Source organism: Pollicipes pollicipes, unplaced genomic scaffold (assembly GCF_011947565.3).
Source record: "Pollicipes pollicipes isolate AB1234 unplaced genomic scaffold, Ppol_2.1 Scaffold_4219;HRSCAF=4965_pilon_pilon_pilon, whole genome shotgun sequence".
NCBI classification, from domain to species: Eukaryota; Metazoa; Arthropoda; class Thecostraca; order Pollicipedomorpha; family Pollicipedidae; genus Pollicipes; species Pollicipes pollicipes.
In genome coordinates, this window is record NW_023596448.1 from 33,295,200 (window position 1) to 33,301,330 (window position 6,131).

Consider the following 6,131-nt stretch of genomic DNA (forward strand, 5'->3'; position numbering starts at 1 on the left):
AGTTACCCCACCGAGTTGTGTGACTGTACAATGCTTACTAACGTCGTGAATGAGTGGTTGTAGTTTATTGGGTGGTTATAGCGGGCTGTCATTAGATGAATTTGGCCAATGAATTTTTTAGGCATTCTCATGTATGATCTTTCCTTGTCTATTACATAGCACAATTTATTCGGGTCTGCACTACTTCTTTGCCTGCTTCTTTACGTTTGTTTCCTCTTTCTAGCTGGGAGTGCCGCGACTTGATTTTATGTTTTGTGGTGCTAACGCTACGGTTTATTGCGTCGCTGGGATAGAGGGAGGGGCACTCCTGGTTACCTGTTCTTGGGTAACGGTATAAAAAGCCTCAGTCCCCATCCTGCTTCCCGGCTCCCGCGTCTTCATGCCTTACGCCGGCGAAGCGCGATGCACATGGGGAATTTGTATAGCAATGATCTTTAAGGAGAACGCCAATCATCAAGTGCTTGATGCCTCACCCATTTTTTATCCAGACATTGAATGATTTTACGACCTCGTCCTTTCTAACAAAATTGATGATGCCGCCTCTGTGTATTGGTCTGGCAAATATAAATTCATATCATGTTGCTGCCGACAGTGAACACCCACGACCTCGTGGCATTTAAAGAATACCTAAAATGTTCAGCCAGATAGCCTCATAACGGTAGTTTTGCGAAGGTGGCATGAAACGTCAGCATCATAGGAAAATGGGGTTTTTGGCTGGTATGCTGGCTATGCCAATTACCATCTTGAGATATCCGTCTTTAACTTAACGAAACTTTGGCGAGAGCAGTATAAACAGGCATACAAAGGAACCAAAGCTATCTCAGAAGACAGAACGGAACTTTTAGTACTAGTGTAAGCTGGAGTTTGCGACAAAATACCCTCATTCGCCGTACGTAGGATGATATGCTGCTATTACCGCATACAGCAGTTCTTTTCAGCGCGGTTGGCTGGTGAGCTGGGTGATTTGGCTTACTTGTTTATGGTAGCACAAAAGTGAGCTAAACGCGAACTAAATCTGAAAAAATGAGTCAACCAGTTACCACTGCTGCCCCCCCCCCCCCCCACACCTTGAAAAGTGTGTGTGTGTGGCAGGGGAGGGTATGGGCCCCTTGCCCCTCTTGTTTCTATGCCCATTTTAAAACGTCCGTGACCGTTCCCTATTGAGAATACATTTCCTGCCACAGCATGACCACTGGACATGGTGGAACGGCCGGGCATCTCGAACAACGCTGGAATTGGAAAAGTTACGAGCCCTTAAGATGTGATCATTTTCAATTGAATTTCAGCGGCTCAGTGTCGACATAGCCACACCGTGAGCATTTGCTTTTGAAGACTTCCTCATCGATCTGTCCGCATAGGACTGACCACGTCTTGTGCAGATGCTTAGCAACCTGTTCAGGCCGCTGAATCAGGATCAGTCTGTGAGTCTCCCTTTCCCTCCGTCCGCCGACTTACTGAGGAAATGGGCATTGCTACTCTTCCTAGCTATGTCGTCTGTAGTAGTCACTGTTCGCGAAGCTTTGTGGTGTTTCGGCGTCGTTTTGGAGTTATCGTAGGTTAGCCTACCTGCGGCATTTATTTTCATCCGTTTCTCATGCTTTCAGATAGAGCGAGCTGTTTCAGTGTATTTCCGTGTTCAGGTGCGTCAGGTAAGCCATAGCGCCGCGATGGCGCCCAATTCTCTACAAATCGATACCCGCAGGCGGGGTGCCAAGACCGGTTGTGTGACGTCACCGTTGGATGGCGTCGAAACCGCCACAGATGTCGCTACTAGGCGAATCAGCTGATTGCACCCACCTACATCGCAGAGTGATAAACAAAGCTTGTGGAACGTCGTGCGTGCGGATGACCAGCTGAGCGAGTGTCAAGGATCGCGGAGAGAAAGCGAAGCGGCGGAAACCGAGAAGGATCCGAGCGAGAGCGGTAAGCTTTGGATGGCCCATTGCGCATGCGCGACCGGTAGATGCGGGTTTGAGCTGTGTGTTTGGCCAAGGCGTCACAGGCGCCGGTTGGTTGCTAGTGAGTTGGGGATAGGGGGAGGGGAGGGTAGCGCGTGCTGAAATGTTGGCGATCTAAGCTTAACCACCTGAAAATACACTACGTAAGCAGCGCCAAAACCCTAAACATTCTGCCGGGGGCCGGCGAAACAACGCGCCGGTAGCTGGACGCGAGCCGGCGGCCGCCGACAGCTGTAGCCGCACGCTCAGTCCAGCCACGCTGCAGTGTTCCGGTCGGCTCCGGGTCGTCACGCCTGTGTCGTCACGTTGGTGTCGTCACCGCCGCCTTCCGCATGAGCAGGCTGCGGACCGCTCGTTTTCGCCGGCGACATTTGCCGAGAAAGGGTGGCGCAAAATTCGAGTCGCGCGCAGCGTTCAAACCAGGATCACAGGATTCCGATATCAACGCACAGCGGTCAAGGCCCTCTTGAGCACGCTGATAACACCTTGTAGACCTCCACCCCCCCCCCCGCCTACAAACAAACGTGAGCTGGTTCCTGCCTTCAACTAGTACCAAATCGATATCACGGATGGGACACACGCTTGGCGCCACAAGGCTGGGGTGGCCCGACTACTGATAGTGCTATGCGACGAGCCTTGATGGCGAGTGTCATCCGAGGTTCAAAGGGGACTAAGGGCGTCGGGTACACATCAGATAAGGGGCACGATAAACGGGCACGAGCTCGTTTATCTGTTCATTAGAGCCGGTGGCTATGTGTGTCTAATGTCTTCATAACGCCCATAAGCGAATGGAGGGCTCACTCCCAGAAAGACCAAGAGGTCGGAAATCTTAAGCACGTCTGTCGACAGTGGTATTAAAAAAAAGAATTGTCAGTGAGCAGAAGGTGGTAAAAGGAACACCCAACATTACTCCCTAGCGGCTAGCGCGCCCTGCCCTAACACTGAACATTTGCCATTGATGGGTACACGGTAAGCACCCATCGAAAGCCAGGGACGCTGCTACTATATTGTCAAAGCGTCTCGAAATGCGCTGTGGTGCAACTATGGGAGCCGAAATTTGGCCGAACGACCCTGAGAAATTCTATGTGGCTGGTTTGCCGCGTTGCCTGTCTTGTGCCACGTCACTTCAGTCGGTGTTTGAGCTTCCCACCGACATCGCAGTGTTGTAAAGCACTCACCACAGTCTGTTACTCCTCAGAGTGTTCGATCAGCCATGCGGACGACATTGATATCGTCCGCAATATCAATGGCGGAAACACATTTCATGTTGGTTTTTGTCACTTCTTCAGAACTCCACATTTTTATTGATCGGCCATGAGGACGCTATTGATCACCAGGCACGCGGTGCCCCCATACCACTGCAGTGGTATGTCCGGCATAGATGTCTTCTGAAACGCCATGGTTGAAAAAGTGTCTTTTCTGTCACCGCCATAGTTTGGAGTTGTTTGCAGAAACCGTTGCATATAACTCAAAATGCGCTACGCCACAAAAGCAAGGACAACTTGAATGTCATGCTGCATAGCTATCAAACATTTTCTTTTCGGAAGTTCATTTGCGTTAGGGTATCATTTGCTGGCCATCAAACACTGAATGATGGTTGCGGCTACACTAATAAAATTATCAGCAAAGGCATACTCAACGTAGCCAACCTAGAGACGTACAATTTCCTACTTATTTGCGGAGGAGGGGGGGGGGGGGGCTTCTAACCAGTGATGTAGTTTCCCAGCTTGATTTATCATTGTTTATCCGTTATTTTTCATAACTAATATTTTTTAGAGTTAAGCCCTCAAAGCTAATTACATACGGTAAAATAAAAACTGCTCCCTCTTCCCAACTTTCAAAAAGAAGTGTGTCAAATCTGAAGCGAAAACTATCTTAAACGCATTTGGGAGGCAAGCTCAAACATTTTGTTCTTCCTGATCTCTCTCCCTCACCCCTACGTATTTTACAAAGCGGCAACCCTGCAGCCCTACAGTGACAGAAAACAAGTGGTTCTTGAAGCACCTGAAAGCAATATCATTTTTGTTTCGTGGCGTCATCATATAATCAGCCGAAAACGTTGGCGACCGACCTCCATGGCCTTCGCATTATCATTACCGGCACAGAACCCACACGTTCTAACATGAGCCCAATTGATTAGCGCGAAACCCATGCAACATTGGCATTAACAGATGCAAACAACATTTTTGAACACGTCTAGTGCCTTCATTTAGCTCTATATACAATGGGATGACAGTTAAAAACGTTCTTTCTCACGACTGTCCGCCGGGCGGAACGCTAAGTTTGAGGCGCAACGGGCAATGTGAGTGGCCTACACCAGCGATGCTCAGCATCTTTCCTCAAGGCCGCTGTTCCTCTCAGCAGCAGAGAGCCCCGGGTGAATCCTTGACATGTGCCGCTCCGACGTCTTCCCTTGGCCTCTGAAGCTACAGTTTGGGCACCCACAAACGACAAGACTCCTTGAGCGGCAGCGCTTTTTAAAGCTATTACGGGGGGTACCCTCCAAGGTACATCCTTAGAAAAGCCGCACAGCACCTTAACACGCACCTGGGTGGCCGGCTAGATACCCTTTGCTCGGGCGAGGGGGAGAGGGCAATTTCACCCCCTGAGATTTCGAGAACTGAGAAAGCTAGAGACACCAAGTTTACAGGTACGTTGATCTGTACGTGAACTCATCCCAGTCAAAGTTTGAGGTTCCTAGATCATGACCTTCGAGTCAAATAAGGTCAAACAAGGTCAAATTCCAGGTTGGTCTCCAAGGTGCCCCAAAACCTGGATAACCGTTTCTAAGCAAAAGGTCGCATGCTCATGTAAGGTCAGCGACCTTGTTTGACATTTTAAAGGTTATGGTGACCAAAATCACGCAAGACTGCTCTGAGTTTTGCATTTGAATAAGCGACGAATATTACGCTATGCAGTATGTTTCTAAAAACAAAATGTTGACCCGGGTCGCTTAAGGTCAATAACCTATTATGACCTCTAAGAAGTACAGGGAAGATTTTAACGCGGTTCCTGCTATCAATAAATTCGAAATGAGCACCAGAAACTATCCCATACAGCAAGCCCTAAAGTAATAAAACAGGTTGGTTTTGACCTTGGTCTGGCCTTCATACCTGACCTTAGCTCAACGCAATTTACTCATTCAGTATCTGCGTTGCCTAAGAAAGCATCTCAGAGATGTGTGTCTTCATCTAACACTCCGTTGTTACATCAGATTAAACGATTCCCTAGAAATTGACTTCGCTAAAACCATGCTCTGATTTTGACGTGTCAGCGTCAGACCTGGGGGGTCAGCGACCTTACCAGGTACATCTAAAATTTTGGTACCAAATGATCCGCAATTTAATTGTCTACAGCTACACCAAATTTGGTGCGGCTACACCGCGCCATTCGGAAACCATTATGGAAAAACCTTCGGGGGTCAATTTGACCCCCCCCTAGCGCGTCTCAAAAACAATAGCAATAACTGACGATTGGCTAGGTTCTTCTAGCCAGTCAGCTTCTCACAACAGAACACAACCAACAGAAGCCGACCACCTTGCACTGACACCACTTCGTTACCGCGTGACGAGCATTTGAGCCCATCTGTCTCAAAGGGCACGACGCTTTACTAAGCCGCGTGGCGAACTGGTCACGTTCATCGCAAGATGCTGTGGCCAGTCACGATTCTCACGACTAGTAATAAGCGCAGTCATTTGTTTTTATGCTGTTTTCTATGTGAAGTGAGTCTTGGCTGACAACATCTGTGAAAAGCACTGATCTTGAAGGGCATTGGAAAAAACATTGTGTCACCACTGATCTGTAACATCAGCTCTGACAAAGTACAGTTTGTAGTATATTTCTGTCACCGGCTAGAAACAATCCTGATTTAAGCTGCTATGTTTGGCAGCATCTTGTGGCTCACCTTGCTCATACAGCGAAACGTCGACGTTTCGACATGTGCACCACACATGCTCACACTGTAAGCGTCAGCAAGTACAGACCGATGCGTAACTCTCAGTTTCGTCCAGCTGAGATGGTCTGTTGTAATATAGCCTGAGCTGTTGAAATTTGATTACGCCACGAACTGGCTCGCAAAATTGCCCGCCTTGTTACTGACTATGTCCGGTAAATCGGAAACTCTTTTCACCCCTGCGAAACGCTTTAAACGCTTTGGATGACAAGAAACCAGCA